This window comes from Castor canadensis, chromosome 4 (assembly GCF_047511655.1).
Source record: "Castor canadensis chromosome 4, mCasCan1.hap1v2, whole genome shotgun sequence".
NCBI classification, from domain to species: domain Eukaryota; kingdom Metazoa; phylum Chordata; class Mammalia; order Rodentia; family Castoridae; genus Castor; species Castor canadensis.
The window spans coordinates 84,249,510-84,270,367 of record NC_133389.1 but is presented as its reverse complement, the minus strand read 5'-3'; positions in this window follow the sequence as shown (position 1 = coordinate 84,270,367).

Below are 20,858 nucleotides of genomic sequence, written 5' to 3'. Positions count from 1 at the left end.
TCCATCTCCCATCTATGCATCCGTCCTGTCCACCACTTTTGCAATCAAAATACAGAAATTTGAGGCTAAATTCCTCCTGCCTTCTAAGGGATCATTTTTCATTTTGTTTTCCAAAATTACAGACTTGTCTTAACACTTTTTTTCTGTGCAACTGGCATTTGAATTCACGCTCACAAAGGAGGTGTTCTAGTGCTTGAGCCACTCTTACAGCCTATTTTGTTCTGGTTGTTTTGAAGATGGAATCTTGTGAACTATTTGCCCAGGCTGGCCTTGAACTGGGATCCTCCGGATCTCAGCCTCCTCAGTAGATACAATTACTGGTGTGAGCCACTGGTGCCTGGTTTGTTATAACATTATTTATTAAATTTATTCAGTTTTTCTCTACTGGTTTAAAGTGTCGGCTTTATCAGGTTCTAAATGACATATATTTAGAGATTTAGACTCTTGATTTTGTTTCATGCATCCATTTTTCTACTCTGTGTCAATGCCATAGAGTTCTGATACTACAGCTTTATGTCACATTTGTAGAGGTTCTTATTAAGTATTTGTTTATTTAGGTCTTCTTACCAGAATGTATTCTCCATGGTAATTATCACTGGGTCCTCACCAAATGATGGGCCCTCCGTGAATTTCCTCTGTTTAAGCTCCCCTTCTCACTCAGTCCCTTCCCATCCACATTAAAAAGCAAAACAAAATAGAAAACAAAATATGAAGAACAAAACAAGTCTTTCAGGACAGGGCATGGGGCTCACGTCTGTAATCCCAGCTACTTAGAAGGTGATTGGGAGAATGTTGGTTCAAAGCCTGAACAGGGAAAAAGTTAGCAAGACACTACCCCAACCAATAAGCTGACCATGGTGTACACAGCTGTAATACCAGCTGCTTGCATAGGTAGGAGGATCATAGACTGAGGCAGGCCCTAGGCAAAAAATGAAAGACCCTATGTGAAAAATAACCTAGAGCAAAACAGGGCAAGAGATGTGGCTCATGTGGCATGGCCTGCCTGAGCTGAAACTCCAGTACTGCCAAAGCAAAACCAAAACAAACCTCTGCAAAAACAGCAAAAATCCCCCCGAATAAACAAACTCTTTCGTTTAAAAAATAAAGCAACTCTTCTCATACCCCATACTCCCTCTGACTATAGTGGTTTTTTCATTATTTCTTTACAGTCAGATTCTTTCTAAAATTTTGTCTGTACAGTATATTCTTAGCTCAGTTTCCCCCTGAAATCTGACTTGCTCTTCTACTTTCACCTGAAATTCTCTTGCCATGAGCACCTAGGACCTCTGCTCCTAGAATGTCCTGGAGCCCCGAATCTCAACCTAAGCCAGATACCTCCTCTGAGCTCCATAATCACATACTTGACTTCTGACAGGCGATTGCCATTGCTTCCGCAGTCTATGCCCAATGTTCTTTGTCCCATATTCCCTGCCTCAGAAAACATCTTTGTGCAGATGGATGTTTAAACACAAGACCCGAGGCATCCTAGGTAACCCCCCCCCACCCCGCCACACCCTGCAGTTGTAGCCAACCAGTCACTAAGCTCTCTCTAGCTGCGTCTTTAGTTGGTTAAGCCACCATTGTTGCTCAACTGCACCTCTGCCACAGACTCCAGAGTTATCATTGTGCCTCCCATGTTTCTTCCCTGAGACCCGTGTCCATTCCACAGCCAGCGTGAGTGTTGGAAATGAAGCTGCAATCTTCACACCCTCTTCAAATCCACCATGGAATGAAGTTACCATGTTACATGGAATAAAGCACTAACTCTGAAACATGAGTTCATATCTCTCACCTACTCTTTAAAACACAAACATTAAAGTCATTCTGAGACTTCCTTTCTCTATCTGTAAAATGGGAATGATAATGCTTGCTCTCTCTATTTTGTGAGGTTGGTGTTTCATCAAATACATATGACATAAGGTGCTTCATGAAGTAAAGGAATGGTAATCCATGTGTACTTGTTGAGTGGATGGATGGGTTGCTTCTGTCACTCTGCTTCCCCATTGGGCCCAGATGGGGAAAGAGGCAGAGCAGTAGGGGAGACAATTTCTAACCCCTCGAGGCTGGGGGCGGGCTGGGGCGGGGCAATGTTGCTTCACAATCTGGGACCAGTATGTGTAGTGCTGACTTTCCTTCTCCTTGAGTGTCTTTATTGTATCCATCCATAAATCCAGCTGTGGAAGAACCACTTCAAATAAGCTCTTCTCAGTATATATCACCACCCCCTGAGGAGGGTATGTTCTGTGAAGTTAAGGAAATAAATATAGATTTTTCTAGAAGGGGAGAAAAAGGAAAGGCTTTCACTTTTATTCAATTATCACTTTAGCAGCTGTCAACATGACTTGGAAAAACTCCCCTCACATCTCTCCAAGGATGGATTCTCCATTGTCAAAATCCCCTTCTCGCTGGCTGACAAACACTGGTTTTTAGTGCCAATAGTATTCGATGTTGAAATGCAGACAGAAGTGACATGGGGGTCTCTTCTTCCATGTCACTCTCTTCATTGTGTCCAATATAGACGTTATAACATCGTCACAGATATGATAGAGGATAACGGCAATATAATTCCCAACTATTAGTTGGGATTTAGGGTGATCCTAGTCTAACCTTTTAATATAAAGTGGGTATTCTGTGTGTGGAGGTGAACAGGCTGGTACACAGCCTCCCACAGCGGCATCACAAAGGCATGACCTGCACAATGGCTAGTGAGAATTGAACTTTTCATGACTGGATATGATTGACATGTTTTTGTGTCCATTTATGGGTGCAGAAATCCCAGTGTCATAGCAGAGAACACAAGGAATTTTTCAAACAGCTGTGATGGAGACTTCAAGGCATGAGGTTATGGAAGCTTAAAGTCAATTGTTTCCAACTATGCAGAGTGAAATGAAATAATTTTGCACCTTGCTGTTAGTCAAGATGTTTCCTTCCAAGGCACTTTTGTTTTTTTTCAACCAGTGGTATGTATCTACATGATATATGTCTTCTCGATAGCCACAGGTGGTAGGTGTCTGTTCCAAGGATTTCTCTGTAAATGTTTCCAGGAGGTTCCCATGGAGCTAAAGAAACAGGAGAAAATCACTGATTTTCAGTTCCAACTCAGTCTAGTGTCCTAGAACTAACTCATCTATTTTTTTTTTTGTTCCTCCTTGTCTTTCATGTGGGTTTTACATCTGGATTTGCCCTCTTTCTTCAATATCCCCAAGGCTTAGAGATTCAAATCTGACTGTTTGCTAGTCTCTAACTTGATACTTTTGTGAGTTGATTATTTCAAAAGTTAGTCCCCTTCACTCCTGTCCACAGGTAAAGGAAACAAGTACTCCCTTTCCACTCTTGAGTCTCTAGGGTCCCCTCCCAGCTAGGTCTAAAGCGCCTCTCCATTGTCTTGCTAAGTGAATCAGGTGACAGGCCACAAGGTTAGGAGGACGAGGCATATTGTAGGGATGGAGAGGTAGGCCTTGGAAAAATCTTTCACTTTAACCAGGGTCACACATTTCCATGGCAGAACCAGGACAATACCTGCCCATTCACTCTGATTCTTAGAAGACCAAGAAAAAGAATTAGAATGGTGATAGTTTCCTGAATGTTTCATAACCAAATATTTCAGAACACATTAAAAAAGATTCATGCAGGTGGTGGTAGTTTCCTTTAACTTTGGCTGGAAAAAGAATTTCTTCCATTAAAAGCATTTTTCTTGAGCGTTTCATCTGGCATTAACGGGGTAAAATATTGAGACTTGACAGCAAAATTTATTGCCATAGTTTAAAGAAAGAGACAAACCCAATACTTACAAAAATCTTCTGGAATATCTCAGAATCTTGAAATATAATGATGTATCTTGCCAGACCATATACTATAAGTTTACAAGAAGAATAAAGACCATTCTAGTTTGAAAATCAGTGTTTCCTTGGAAGCTGGTGAACTTGGTTTGTCTTTCATTGCAGATAATGGATTTAAATAGGAACACAAGAACTGATTAATTTTATAACAGTGAACTGGTGAATCCGAGTTATAAAAACACACTTTATCTTAGTAATTGCTGTATCACACTGCTCACATGAAGAGGCTTGTTGCTAATGAAATATTAGGACAGAAGAGAAGCGAAGAGGTTTAGGTTCAAAGGAGTAGAAGCAGAAAAAATCAAGACTGGGCAGAGAGGGAAAAAGGAGCTGTCATTGGTCAAACAGCATTGCCAAAATTACCATAATGATTATTGTATATTGAGCTCATCTTACTGGTGGCATATTAGTTTTATTTTATTTAGTTTCTAACATTTTATACACTGATAAAATATTTTGTTTAGTTTATAATATTACTATTATACTCATATTGCATGTAAAGAAAGAGACCTTGAGTGATTGGCTTGAAATTAAAAATTATTGTGATAAGTAGTCTCTGACATGTGTCTAATGATATATTATCTTGGTGTTTGGGCCACCTGCTCAAGAATGGTTTGGATCAGTGATTTACTTCAAGGACTATAATATGGTGAAAATGGTGGCTATTGCTTCCACAAGTATCAAAGATTGCAATTTCTTTTACCCTTCTCTTTCCTTCTTGTTTTCTCACTCTGATGAGTTCAAATGCCACATTGTATGTGCTCTTTGGAGCATCTCATGTGGTGACCAGTAACCAAAGGAGATTCCCAGCTAATAACTCATGAGAAACTATGGTCTCAGACCAATAAGCCACAAGGAACTGAATCCATCCAAGTATCTGAATGAACTTGGGAGCAAGTTCCCCAGTTGAACATTCAGCTGATAACACAGATTCAACCAACACCCTGATGGCAGCCTGTGAGAGACCCTGTGCCAGACACATCCTGCTAAGCTGTGCCAGACTCTTGACCCATGAGAAACTAAAATAAATGCATGCCTTTTAAAATCTGCTATGCTTTGGTGCATATAATAAATAACTGATGTAGTTACCAAGTGGCTAAGCTAGAATTTGAGCTGAGAATTTATCTGACCTGTAAACCCATCTTCTTCCTCTATGTTGTCTTCAGTCATCCTCAACACTTATGGGACATTCATATGTGCTGGCTGTTAAGTACCAGGGATGTTAAGTCTCATTTCCCTTGTAGAAAGAATGCCTCGATAAATCTTCAGGAGGAAGTAGGATTTGAATTTGACCTTGTGTCAACTGTAGGTCAACTGAAAAAGAGGGAGGACTCTGTCCCAAGTATGGGAAAGAGTTTGAACCTTGACACAGAGAATGCGGTAGACTTGGCTTATAATGAAGAGACTGGCTGGGACAGACTGCAGGGTTCTCATCTGTGGTTCATGAAAAGAATGACTCCAATGAAAAACCTTATATGCCCTCCAGATACAACTACAAAAGGCTTCTTTTGCCATAGATATTTTAACCAGCATTATTTTAATAAAAGTAATTTTACTATTTAAAGTATCTCAAGATGTCTATGAATTGATATGAACTGATCTCCATGGTCTATTGCTAAGGAAAGAAACCATAGTGAAGAATAGTAGTATGCTGGCTATCAAATAAAAAATACTGAAAGGATAAAACAGAAAGTAACCTTCTTCCCTCTTACCAAATCTTTGTGGTAGGAGAGAGGAGAGAAGTGGACAGAGATGGAAGGAAGCCAGTATATCCTTTTTGTACTGTTTTGACTTTTGAATTTTGTAAATGTCTTAAAGAAAAGCAAACTTCAAAGTTGAAAATAAATCAGAAAAGTCCATTTAAATATATGTGAAGTTAGAGAAAATAATTGTTCCAAATGATTTTTGAACACAGTGCTATGAGCTTGCATGGTGGAATATATTCTAAGAACAAACAAAATTTACTCTATTTGATATTTTGATGTTAAAAGCAATGCTAGTATTTTAATTTCAAAAGCTAATGTATATTTCAGGGCAGAGCAAATAAGCTATTCTAGGAACTAAGATTTTTCTTGTAAGAGAAAAGAAATGTGGTATACCAAGATGTTTGGTTCATTTTTTGCTTTATTGGTCCTAAACCTAAAATTGGTCATTTCTCCAAGAAGTTCTGGTTCCTTTTAGTGGAAAGTGTTATTTAAAAACCACCATCTGGGCACTAGAGAACACTAAAAAATGGCCTCACTTGTGTCCTTTTATTACCTAGGGTTCTGGCTACAGCTGCTTTGGTTTAGTTTTATCTCCAGCTGGCAATGGAAGTAGCAGGGGATGAGTCTGGAGGGGTTGAGTGCTGTCAGATGTAGAGGGCATTCAATGCCTGCTATAAATCTACTGATCAGAGGAAGGGAACCATCAAAGGTTACTGGGACTTAACTGCCTACTTGTGTCAGCAACAAAGAATAATATTTAGCCTGACACATATTATGTACTGAAGTGATATCTGGATCCACATTTGGGGTTCATAATTTCTTATTTGCCAGTGTTCTGTAACCTAGTTATACAATGAGTACAAAACCACCTATATCATTTCTTGCTCTGTCATTTTAACTATTGGTCTTAGCCCAGCAGGATTTTAGTATTACCTTGTTACCAAAATGTTACACAATTAAAGTTAAAATATGTATTGAACTTTAAATATGTGCATATAAGTTATATTAAGCAGCCCAACTCTTGTACTAATCAGAATGTCTGCAAATTTACTTCCTGGGAAGTGCACTTGCTTTTGTTGTCACTATTTCACAAGTTATAAAAATATCACATCTAATAAAAAGGAAACTGAAATAATAGTACAAGATGCAGTGAATGTCTTCTTACCCACTCTCATTTCTTAGAATTTTTTAAATTTTCTGTTGATTGCCACCATAATTCTGTTTTTGTTTTGTTTTTTCCTTCTTATTTTGCTACTATAATTCTAATAGACCAGTAGTTCTTCATTCAAAGATGTCCTCATCCAGAAGATGAAGAATGTAACTCACCTATATATACCAACTTCACCTTCCTGTCTATGTCTCCCAGGAATTTTTTAATTAAATTATTATTTTTGGTTTTATCAGTGATTATTTTTTGGCAGTACTTGGGTTTGAACTCAGGGCCTTGCACTATAGTAGGCAGATGCTCTATCACTTGAACCATACCTCCAGCCCTTTTTGCTTTGGTTATTTTGAGATAGGGTCTCACAGTTTTTGCCTGAGCTTGTCTCAGTAGTGATCCTTCTACTTTACACTTTTTGTGTAGCTGGGATGACAGGTGTGGGTCACCATGCCTGGACTTTTTTTTTTTTTAATTGAAATGGGGACTTGCTTACTTTTTGTTTGCTCAAGTTGACCTCAAATTGTGATCCTCCTGATCTCCGCCCCCCAAGTATTATGGGGAGTGAGCTACCACATCTGGCCTTGTTGACGATCTTTATAATTTTAAAAATATGCTGAAACCTCTACTTTGGGTTCTATTTGCTTCAGACATTGTCTCTTCTTTAATTGTGATTTAGCTATAACTAAAATAGCTGTGTTACTTTTCCATTTTGCTTGTTTTACTTTTCATTGTCCACTGGCATTTTTGTTACTTTCCATATTATCAAGGTTTTGACATTGACATTCTGTAATGTACTTATAATGTGTCAAGTGACTTGTACCTTTTAATTCAAACCATTAAAAGTTAATAAATATAAGTTACACTATCATGATATGTAAATATTGTATTTATAGTATGTTATTTCCCACAGAACCATATAGTATCATTAGATTAAATCCATGGAGAATATAAATTTAATTTTATGTCATAAAATTTGGGTAGCTTGTAAGCAAATGCTGCTAGTACCAATGTCAATGGGATTTTCTTTTCTTAATATGCCATAAATTGCTTAAAATACTGTATATTTTGGTGTGTTTTGTTTTTGATTCATAATTACCTTGTGTTTTTATTTCTTTTTAAAATTTTTTTTGTGGCACAGTGGAATGAACTCAGAGCCTCGCATTTGCTAGGCAGGCACCTTTATCACTTGAGCCATTCACTCCACCAGTTCTTTTTGTATTGGGTATTTTGAGGTAAGGTCTCAGGAACTATTTGTCCAAGGCTGTCTTCTAACTATGATCCTCCTGATCCTTTCCTCCTGAGTAGCTAGGATTATAGGCGATAGTCACTGGCACCCGGCACCTTATTTCTTACTGCATCTTATAATCACATTTATTTTTCTTTTCTTTTTTTGAAAAATGAAGGTATACCATTGTCAGCATTGTATGTGGATATTTTAGCTTCTGCCTGAGGTCATAATATTTATTCAATAAAATGAATTTGCTTTGAAGAAACTTTCCTTGCAAGCTTCCAACTGCTAGCTATAATTTGGATCAAGCTGGTATTTCTTTTTTTAATTGCACGCTAATGGTTTCCTAGATTTCATGACTTCTTATTCCCTAGCTTCCTTTTTCATTTATTGAAGTACCTTCTCAAATAATTTAGTTTTTGTAGTGTGTGATAGGTAAACATCATAGCCTTGTGTATATTATGAGGATATCCACTACTTTCCCTCCGAGCACTGGAAGCCTAGCTCTGCCGTCTTCTAGCATCTGGCATTGTTACTAAGAAGTCTGTTGCCAACTGGATCTTCAATTTTGAGTAGATGACCTATTCTTTGCTTTTCTATGATAGCTCCTAGGCTATTCCTTTTATCATTAGTGATCTTTAATTCATAAGGGTTCTTTTGGTGCCTTTTGAAAACTAATCATTCTAGGCTTTGGTTAAGACCTGTTAATCTATCAATATTGGGTCTATTTTTCTTTACTTCTGGAAATTTTCTTCTATTCTTTCACTGACTTTTATTTTCTTCCCTTCATGTTCTCCTTTCATTTTTATGTGGAACTTCTGTCAAGAAGATTTTGACCTCCTGATTTTTTCTCTATATTTCTCCTTTTTTAAATCTCATATTTCCATTCCTTTATTCTTCTGTATGTTTTAGAAGGATTCTCTCCTAAATTTTTTTAGCACTTTAAATTTATTTTTATTTCTATTTTTAATTTCTAATACTGATTTTGAAAATTCATCTTACTGGTCCGATCTGGTATATAGAGACTGTTTTGTACGTATATTCTCTAAAATTTATTTGACAATTGCTGTGGTTTGAATGTCTCTACCAAAACTCATGTAGAAACTTAATTCCCAAAGTCATAGGTGGGGCTTTTGTGAAGCAATCGGGATTAGAAGAGGTCATAAGTTTGAGGCCCCCATGATTCCGTGAATGGCTTTTAAGAAGAGGAAGAGACCCTGGGCTGATAGGCAAGCCTGTCTTGCTATATGATGCCCTGCACCGTGTCATGAACCAGCAGGTAGGTCCTCACCAGTTGTCAAGCAGATGCTGGAGTTAGGCTTTTGGATTTCCAGAAACATGAACTTAGCAAACTCCTTGTCTTTATAAATTACCCAGTCTTTGGTATTCAGTTACAGCAACAGAAACTGGCCTAAGACAAGCTTATTTAAGGATTAATCTTAAAGCCTCCCTTTCTTCTTCCCTCCTGCACTGCTGGTTTCCTCAAATATCTGCTGATTCTTGATTATTTTTTCATATTTGTGAATAAGCACAGAGATGTGCAGGGTTCCTGTGCTGTTAGGTGGGTCTGAGGCCTGAGATACCTTGCTCACCTCTGGACAGGATGGTGGCTTGGAAACTTGGATATGTGGGTGGCAGGTGCATAGCCACTTTCACACTGGGATTCTTGAGTTGCGAGCAGATTGTGCCTCTTTTTTAGTGTCAAAATAACTCAACTTTATCTGCAATATCAACAGCTACCCTTAAAACCCCTAGCTTGGCCCAGGTATGTTTCCATGTCTAGATGGCTCCCTGGTTGACCTTCGGGATAAACTCTGATGCTTCCAGTCTGTGTAAGGGGAACAAGGAAGATGCTTTTTGGTACAATTATTGCATATACAGTTTATTGGTATCATTCTCACTTCACTAAAGAAATCCCCTCTATCCAGTTTTCCTTCATCAATTCTATTCATCCCTCTGGAGATGAATTTGAGCTACAAGTTGATGGACCTTTTGGTGGGTTATCCTCTAGCAGGTTCTTTATAAGTGTCTGGCTTCTCTCTGTGGACTGTGTGTGTATGTATGTGTGGTGGTGGAATACATTGCTCTCAGCTGTGGTGCCTGGACAGAAAGTGAGACAAGAAGAATCCTCACTTAACATCCACTTGCAGAGAAGGGAGTACTGTACATCCATCCACAGTCTAGGCTCTTCCTTTATACCAGAATTCCCCAAGGTTAAAGCCTCTTTTTCATCTTCATTTCTGTCCACCAGTGATACTGATATCAAATTAAACTTTGGTACATGAGCTAGGAGAGATTGGGGCAAGAGGACTGAGCAGTGCTGTGAGGAGCCAAGAGGGACAGGAAGGTGGGGGAGAATCTGAGGACAATGCCAGAGTTCAACTTAGGAGAAAAGCCTGGCGGGTTCTTCATGCTAAGCTGGAGCCCCAGGTTGAGAAGTCGTGATGGTCTAATTATCCTGAGCCAAAGCTGCTCTCTTTTTCTAGAAATGATATTCGAAAAGACTGAAGTTTGTAAGGTGTCAAGCCTTGGGGCAAAAGAGGAAGCAAAAAAGACAAAGCCTGCTGGTTGAAGGCAGAGAGTCCCTTCCTCTGATGGGCTGTGAAGTCCTGCTCTAAGCACAGCTGGCTCCCCACCTCCAGCTGCCTCCTGCATTCATGCCTCAGCTCTGAAAATGAGAACGTGTGCTCCCCGTCAGGAGAAACCTTCTTGACAGTTGTGGGGCTGCCGGGAGCGTGTGCAGCAGGGCTGTGCAGGCAGCCTATTAGGCTGTCCTTTGCAGGCTGACAGACTGTCTCTGCCAGGTTCATCTTGGCCCTGCTGCGCTGCAGGAGGAGTGTGCTGGCCGTGGCATCAGGGCCCACAGTCCAGAGCCACTTTCAAGGAGGGGTCCTGCCATCTGGGGAAGAAGCCACCTTGGCTGGGGGGCTGAAATAACTTAGGAAATCTGCTCATGCTGTGGTGGAAACAATGGTACTTTATTTTTTAAACCCATTTCAGCACTCATAATTCTAGCCTGTGGCTAGATGGATTGTCTTTCAGACTCCAAGGACATTCAGATTAAACCTGGGAATAAGCTAACCCTAAGTAGTGTTTTTGTCCCCTTCATTGTTCCAGGTCGCATCCTACAGGGCATTCAACAGACTTAATTCTTTTAGAGTAGGGTCTTTGTCTCTATTCCACATGCATGAAAGTAGAAAATAAACATTTGAAAGCTTAAAAGCTGTTCTGCTTGGCTTCAAAGTGTTACTTTTTCCTCCACATTTAGGCACAAGGGTGGTGACTCACATCTATAATCCTAGCTGCTTGAGAGGTAGAGATCAGGAGGATGGTGGTTCAAGGCCAGCCCTGGCAAAAAGTTCACTTGACCCCATCTCAACCAATGGTTGAGTACGGTAGTATGCACCTATCACCCCAGCTACACAGGAAGCACAAATAGGAGGACTGGAGTCCAGGCCTGCCCAGGCATAAAGTGAGATCTTATCTAAAAAATAGCCAGACCAAAAAGGGAGGGGAGCATGGCTCAAATGGTAAAGTGCTTGCCTGGCATGTGCAAGGGTCTGGATTTAATCCCTCGCACCAGCAAAGAAGGAAAGAAAAAAAGCAAGGAAGGAAGGGAGGGAGGAAGAAAAGAAAGAAGAAAGGAAGGAGGAAAGAAAGAAAAGACGAAAGAAAGAACAAAAGAAAGATCCACACCTAGCCAAGACTCACGACACATGTCTATAACCCCAGAACTCAAGAGGCTAAGGCAGTAGGATTGCGAGTTCAAGGACAGTTTGGGATACATAATGAGATCCTGTCTCAAAACAAAACAAATAAACAAAAAAAAATCCATGTTTATTAAAGGATAGGGTACTCATGAAGCATTGGATTAAAATCCTATTTTAGTACCGATTAGATGACTTTAGGTAAATTAACCTCTTGGGGATTCAGATTTCTCATGTGTAAAGTAGAAATAGTAGTACCAAAGATGTAATCTGCTGCGTGGGTAAAATGACATTGCCTCTATATGTGTGTATTTATCTATCTCAAAACCATATCTGATACATAGTATTCAATAAATGTTTATTGAAGAAATGAGTGCAAAGCAATAGTCGTCTTCTAGAACGCCTGTTCCCTTCTAACAGCTTTCTCAGGTTCAGCACTACTGGTATTCTGGATGATTCTTTGCGGTGGGGGTCTGGCATCCTTAGCCTCTGCCAGTTAGATGTCAGTGACAACACTGCTTTCCCTCAACATACTCACAGCTAAAAACGTCTCTAGCCATTGCCAAATGGCAAAATTGACCCCCATCCCCATCCCAAGAATATAGCCACTTCTACTTCAGGTAGCATAAAGCAGGAATCTGTGAATAGCAAATAGATGGTCAGCAGTAAGTAGTTTGGACTTTGTGGATCATGCAGTCTTTGTTTGAATGACTCAGATCTGCCACTGCAACATGGAAGTGGTCACAGATACAGATAAACAAGTAAGTGTTACTGTGTTCTAGGAAAACTCCATTAACAAAACCAGGCTAGCTCCCAGGTTGCAGGTTGCTGACTCCTGCTCTGGAGCAAGAGCAGAATCAGCAGGAACGAAGCACCCTCTTTAATTACACCACACCGTTAAGGTGTCTTGCATCTTGGTACTGACCTTGCATATGGGAGATGTTTTTTCTCCGTGTGAACTGTGAGAAGGGCCCCTGCAATGCCCTCTGCCTCCTGTCTAGATACAGTGCCCATGATGTCACCATGGAAGGGTCATCTCGAGGGAAGTCAAGTGTAACCTTGACCAATAACTTCTAAAGAGTGCATTCCTATGAGAAGACCAGAAAATAAAGCTGGTATCCATGACATTGCCTACATGTGAATGAGTTTCTCCATTCAGAGGGATTCTTGGTTCTCTGTAGTCCCTGAACCTACAAGGACAGGAGGTGAGGCAGGAGAACAGATCTGGGAAGAAGGGACCATACACAAATGTGAACAGGGGCCCTGAACAGAAATGTGGAATAACTCCGGTTTAAACTGGAGAGGAAATGGCACAAAAGTTAACTCTGTAATTAGGCTTACAAACGGACCTTTATTAATCCTTCTCTGAAGTACACCGCTCTGCTGTCACCATGTCAGCTGCCTGCAGGTTCAAGCACACCCCTTGCTAGCATGAAGCTCTGTCTGTTTGTCTCAGCACAAACATCATCCTGCCACAAATAGCCTCGCAAAGCCTCAGTTAGAATCCATGTCACAGGCAAACAAGAGTGTGGTGGAGGGAAAACAAGGAGTCGGACAAGATCGTTTGGGGCCCACTTCCTTCATTTCACTTACATCTATTTCCTGTTAAACAGGAAACCTTTAAAAATATCTCTGGCATTCTTTCTTTTTGGCATACTATTCTGGCTTGTTGTGGATGGGAAAGAAAATAATGTAAAAACAGCAGTTATGAGAACTTCCAGAAAAGTTCGTGTAAGCTGTCTTAGTTGTTACATCCCTTTTGCCTCTCTTCTCTGTCTCTATTTCTGCCGGAAACTCACTTGCAATTGTATGAGGTTTTGCAACCACCCTATAATCAGGAGTCTGGGTTGCTGATGATATTATGAGGCTGCAATCAACTCATGGAGAACATCTTCTTGAGCCCAGAATTATAAGAGTGGGTAAAAGTTTATCTTCTTTAGGAAGCCGTTTTGGGAGTCTTTTGTTATAATAATGGTTCAGTATCTTTAAAGATGACAGCGAATTTATTTCCATTTTTGCTGTAGGGAGAATTAATTTTTTCTTTTGCATTTATTTTTACTATGTAACTTTCAAGTATTTTTATTAACATATATTAGTTGTACAGGGGTATTTCATTGTGACATTTGCATGTGTGCTTACAATTAAATTAGATTCACCTCCTTCATCATTCTCTCTTGTCCTCCCCCACTTCTTAGAACAATTTCAACAGATTCATTGTTCAATTTTCATACACACATACGAAGTACATTGATCATATTGGCCCCCACTTACCATCTTCATTTATCCCCCCAAAACACACTGGTACCTGCTCTCCACAGGACCTATTTTACCTTCCTGTTCTTCATTTTTTAAGTGTATATTGATTGTTCAAGAGGGTTTTGATTTGAGATCTCACACATGTATGTTACTTTAACCAGATTAAGTCCTCTATTACTCTGGGAGAAAGAATCTTATTTCTCTTATTTTTAAATCTGGGCTAGCCCTGTGGCCTGTTTTGACCTTCTGAAGGTAGAAAAAGTTATTCGGTGTGTGTTCTGGGTTTGGGCTTTAAGGGCTGTGTGGTTTCCACATTTTCTACTGAGAAAGGATGTCAGGACTCAGTTGCTGTGCTGTGAGAAGTGAAAGCTGCATGGTGAAACACAGAAAAACCAAAACTCTCTGATCATTAGACCCAGCTCTACTGGCAGCTGATTGACACACTAACTTCCAGTCACCTATGGAATGTCCCAACCCAATCACACCTCCAGATAACTCCAACCTTATTGACATCATCTGGGACAGAACAAGCTCCTGGCCAAGCCTTTTCAACCCATAGTTATGAGAGATAACACATGGGTGGTGTTTTAAAGCATACCAATGTGGCAACTGAAAATGAGAGCTATGCGGGGACAGGATTAAGTAGGGAAGGTGGAGAAGGTGATCTCTAGCCATGGACCTGAGGACATGGCCTGGAATCTGTCCACCAATCTTTGGCTCTGGGTAACCACAGAATCACTATCAAAACTTCAGGTCTCAAGCATACACAGTTTAGGAATGCAGGGGCCTAATCTTCAGCTAACTGCATGCTTTGAAAGCCCCTAAAAAGAGAAACAAAGATGAAAACTGGCCAGAAATGGTAAACCTTTAGATAGCTGAACAATGAAACCATCCCATAGGTCTGCCAGCATGACTCTGAGCACATATGACATCTTCCCACTGAAGACAGATCTTCCTGAAGACTAACAGGGATGAGATTTACAAAGCGCATGAAGAAATCCATTGTATGACTTACAGCATAGGTGAAAGAAAAGGAAGAAAGGAAGAGAAGGGAGAAGAGATGAGGGGAAGGGAGAAAAGGGGAGGGGAAGGGAGGAGGGAAGGGAAGATTATAGGCAAAAAGATAAGTAATAGAGAAAGAAGAAAGGAACTTTGAAATTAACATGTTCATTATATTAAGATACAGAAAAGATTAAATCTATAAAGTAATAATGCGTATCACAAAAAAATATAAGAATACTTGAGCAGTGAAACTGAATAGAAATTTTAGAAATGAAAAATCAAGTATTTGAAATGTAAAGAGTCGTGGTGGATTGCTAATATTTATATATATGCATTAATGCATATACATATAATGTATATTTTATAGATTATATATATAAATTTTATATGAAGCAGTGACTTTACATCATGAACATATGTACACATTATCATGTATTTTATAATTTCCACTAATGATGGAACTGAATCTCTTCCTTTTCTCTGTCCCCTTCTCTGTACCCTCATCTTTCCTCATTGTGCCTCCCTTTCCAGGAATTCCCAATCCAGCTTCCAATGTGTGATTGATCTCTGCCACCTCCTAGCAACCTCTGACCACAGCAGGGCAATATCTCTATTTTTCCTAAAACTTACATCATGAAAGTCTTGTTCATTTGTTTGGCTTATAGTCCATTGGCTTTTTAATTGGCTTGAGTTGGGAGCCTCAGTTTATATTTCTGTGAGGTCCACTGTGACTTACTTTGTTCTCAAGCATATTAGTTTATTGGTTAACCCTCCAAATATTTGTGAGAGTAACTTTTGGGTGGATCAAAGGGATAACAGCAGAAAATGTGTTTAAAGCCTTATGTAAAAGAGTGATATGTTTGAGGGTGCACTCCATAACTATTACCACCACCTCTACAGCTTCTACTTCTGCTACGACCACTGTTGGCATTACTTGCTACAACATCTAACAAAGGCCCTAACCTGAAACATACAAATCTTGAGCGACTTCTCCAATGAAACTGTGGAGTAAGAGGACTCTTGGTTGGTAGTTATAGTAGGTTGAAGAAAGAATTTTAGGGAAAAAAAACCCCCAAAAGATAGTGTAAAGAGAAGGATTGGAAGAGAAAGACTACTGTGAGAGTCAAGAAAGGAAGACTGAGATTAACTCTGTAATTGGGTACAATAAAACAATTAAAAGTAGATTAAAAAACCCCACAGAAATTGTATAAGGCAATCTACTTCCATGGGATGGAAAGACATCTGAGACCCTTGGTTTTATACCAGATATGGAAACTGTTTGTCTAAGCCTGGGGAGTGGTTCAGAGACAGTGGGTTTGTCTAAGCCTGGGGAGTGGTTCAGAGACAGTGGGTTGTACTGGCCACAAAACCACTTCTCTGAAGGTGGAGCATATTCCTTCATTATCCTAAATTCACTGGAATAATTGGAAACTCTTTAATAGGTCTCAGAGGCCAACAGTCTTCTCAGGATAGAACCTCACATCAGTCCAGGATGGATGGGAGCTAGAGCTTCATGGATTCAGCAGGTTGGCTCAAGCAAAAAGGCTCAGTGCTAGGACTCTCCCTCTTGGCTCCAATATCATGAATTAAAGAACTGGGTGCATCAGTATCACCAAAACCACCAGCAGATTTATCACAACCACTGACCTTAATCACTGACACAACTGGGGTCATTTCCATAGCCTTCAATTTCTACCATATCCAAAGGGAAAATATACTTAATCCCAAATTTCTCAACCTTATAGATAAATTCCTATCATTTTATGTATCCAAAGCCAGATTGTTCTTTTCTTGGTTAATTTAATAACCAAGAGTTTCTGTATCATGTATGATGTCTTTTAGTTCAAAATATCCTGCTGAACACATCAATCTGTCTTGCTGCTGACTTTCAACTTCCTGGCTCAATCAATCACAAAACACCCTAATCCTTCTTGACTTGTCCCAAATTATACTTATATGGTTCAACCTTTTCTTTAATAAGCTTGCCTAGGTAATTTGCATATAACAAACAAATTAGGTCTTCCAATGATTATTTATAGGATGCCAAAGCTATAAATCAATTTAGAAATAACTAGCTACTATAGTTCTTTGGGCTAAATGAGTAACAGAACCTAATAAACAAACTACAGTTAATTTCTTCTCTCAAATTTAATTTGCATTTTACAACTACACAGTTCCATCTGTCATCTGTAATTAACTGGTAGATTCAGAACAAGAATGAAACTCATGCTACTGTTTTGGATGTTTTGACATTAATTCTTTGATGCTTTTGAGCCCATAATTTTTTAAAAAGTGTGATATTTCTTTGGTGTACTGCAATGGTTCTCTGTAACTACACATGTAGAATGGTACAGGGCTGAGCCACAGGAGACCTGGGTTTTCCTTCCGTCTCTGCCATACAGTAACCATGAGTTACTGGATAATGTGACACCATTTTCCTAAAGTTTTCCACTGTAAACTAAGGATGAAGGCTCCATGGATAGGCTGCAAGTATTCTTGAAATGAAACTTGAAATGACATGCAATAGTTTAAATGCATTTCAGCATTTTTGTTTTTTACAGAGAGGTCCAGAGCTTTATTAGAGCTTATCTCTAACATCAGATAGTGAAGGAAGTACAGATTACAGTATAACTGCTCTGATTTTAGCACTTGCATAATACAAAGTGTTTTATTATTTTATGTTCTGAAAGGAGAATTCTATTCTTTAAGAAGTCAGAGTTTTATGCACTAAACTGTGATTTCTAAATTGAATACTCCTAAAATTCAGAGATGCAGTGAGGAAGGATGGCCTTTTTCATCAACTACCCAGGGATATCTGTTCATGCATATAGAAATAATCAAATCCCTACCTCACACTATTTAAAAAAATCCAGATGTATTAAAATTCTGAATGTGAAAAGGAAACCTTAAAAACTTTGGAAGATATGGGAGAATATCTGGCAGTAAAGTATTTCTAAAATAAACAAAGAATACATATCATAGAAGAAAACATTGATAAATTTTATTATATTTTTGTTGCAAACTTCTGTATGATCGAAGACATCTAAACACATTTTTAATACATACTACAAGCTAGAATAAGGTATTTCAAAAACATACAACCTACAAAATATTAATAGGTTGGATATATTAAAATTTCTATATTTTAATAAGAAAAATCCAAAATATGAAAAAGGGAAAAAGGTACAAAAAATCAATACAAGGTCAAGTCGGTATAAGTGGCTTTTTTCTTCCCAGCTCCAATGTGTTTTGCCTTTTCTTAGCCCTTACTGATGCCATTTATTTTAAAATTTAAAATGTGCCACTTCCCATGGTTATCTATTTCATTTGGGCAGAAGTTTTTGTTAAATCTCTTGAAAACAAGCAGTATGCTTTAAGCTTTTAAACATATCAGCTCCTCACACATTCCTGAGTATCCTGGGGAAACCCAATGCATGCTACATATTTGTATTTTTATCTTTTAACATTGTTGAAATTGAGATGCACATTACAATCTAGGCATCTGACATGGTCAGCCAGGTGATACTCAAGGTGTCATTGACCTTGGCAGCACAAGCCTAAAGTTGAATTATCACTATTCATATTATCACCTCATCAGTGGAGTTATGTATATCATCATCATCATTATATTTATTGTTTGCCCAATTAAAATATATTTTAAAAGATTGCACTATGAGTTGACATTGATTGATACATAAAGTTTCAGTGAAGGCAAAAAGCCTGGAAAGAAAACAGAGAGACAAAAGTGATATATTCAAACCAAATATTTATCTCTGCCAAGTGGCCATAATTCTTTATTTCCTTCAAAATAAAGACCAGCCACTTTGTAGCTTACAGAAAAGAAGGAACCTATAAGTAGATGAAACTGTGGAAAATTTTACCCTTCAGATATATGCAAAAGGACTGTCTAAAATAGGCCAAGCAAATGCATCCCAAGGCAAGAGGAATTGCCAGGTCTCTCCAAAGGAAATTCAAAGGCAACAAAGAGCTAGTGTGATTGGTTCATGCTGCCTCTTACTCAATCCAGAAAATATCCACATCAAAACTTGGAGAATGCATGTTAGCAGCATGAAAGACAATTCCAGAAACAATAATGGACTGCTCTTTTAAGAAATATGACTTCATCAGTGTACTTGCTGGCAGAGAAGATATTATTGTGTGGATAAACACAAAACTCTGAAGTTGGACTCTCCTGAAGATGCTTTGTAATACCTTAACTAATCTGTTTCGCTTTTCATCTCTGTATGTACAATAGTGATAGTTGATAAAAAAAATCTGGCTAAATATATCTAGAAGGTCTTTTAGTATGTTATAAAATGAACAATACTGTGATTAAAAATTGTATTGTAGTTATGTATAAATAAATGTGCCTCCCATAAACAGTTAAGATAATTGAAATGACTGTTTCCATTAAGTTGTGGTTTGTCCTTCCACTGACACTAGACTAGCCATGGGCTAGATATAATGAGGCAGAAGTACTGATTACAAGCGTACCCCTTCAAAGATCTGGAAGCATCTCTTCTTTTTCTCTTGGAATGGTCAGCCTCTTCATTTGCTGTTGAACTCAATTCTTTGTCTGACTTTTGTATCAGGGTATACTGGCCTCATAAAATAAAGTAGGAAGTGTTATGTCTTCTTCAGATTTTTGGAACAGTTTGGAAAGGATTGGCATTCACTCTTCTTTAAATCTTTGGTAGAAATCAGTAAAGTTATTTACTGATTTTGATTCTTGGATTAATTATTTTTTTTAACTCAGGGCCTACACCTTGAGCCACTCCACCAGGCATTTTGTGATGTGTTTTTTCGAGATAGGGTCTCTCAAACTACTTGCCCAGGCTAGCTTCAAACTGTGATCCTTCTTGCCTTCCGAGTAGCTAGAATTACAGGTGTGAGCCACCAGCACCCAGCTCTTGGATTCTTGATTATGGATTAAATCTTAGTAGTTATAGAACTATTCTGATTTTCTATTTCATTTCAGTCTTGGTAGTTTGTATATTTTTAGGAATTTGTTTCTTCCATTTAGGTTTGTTTATTCCAATTTGTTCAAAATATTCCTTTATAGTCCTTTTAATTTATTCAACATTGGTAGTAAGGTCTGCATTATCATTCCAGAATTTATTGACTTAAATCTTCTCTCTTTACCTGGCCAATGTTGCTGAAGGCTTATCAATTTTGGTGATCTTTCCAAAGAGACTATAGTTGGTTTTGCTGATTTTTCCTCTCTTTTTTCTACTCTCTATTTTTTAAATCTCTTCTCCAATCTTTATTATGTCCTTCCTCTCCTAGCTTTGGGTATAGTTTTATTTTTTTGTAGTCTCTTGATGTGTAAAGTTAAGTTGTTGATTTGAGATCCTTCTTCATTCATCTTTAATGTGCCGACAGGTAAAACTTTCCCTATTATTACTGAATTTGGTGCATTGATAAGTTTTGGTATGTTTTGTTTTTATTTTTATTTCTGGTAAGGTATTATCTGATTTCCTCTTTTGCTCACTGTTTAATAGTATGCTGTATAGTTTCCATACATTCGTGAATTTTCCAGTTCTCTTCTGTTATTGATTTTGTTTCATTTTATTATGATAAGAAAAGATATTTTGTATAATTACAATTTTTTCTGAGACAGGGTCTTTTCATATAGTCCAGGCATGTTGAACTTGTTCAAAAGGAACAAGAGGACTTGATCTCTTGCTTCAGCCTCCCAAGTGCTGTGATCATAGGCATGCATTGTCACACCTGGCATGTAAAATTACAATTTTTTGATGTTTCATAAGACTTTCTTTGTGGCCTAATGTATTGTCTGTGGTGAAGAATTTCCCACAGAATTTCCCTGTTACTGGGTGAAGTGTTCTGTACATGTCTGATGGGTTTAATTGATTTTTAATGCTTCTCAGATCCTTTTATTAATCTTCTATCTGGTTATTCTATGAATTATTGAAAACTGAATACTGAAGTCTTCAACTA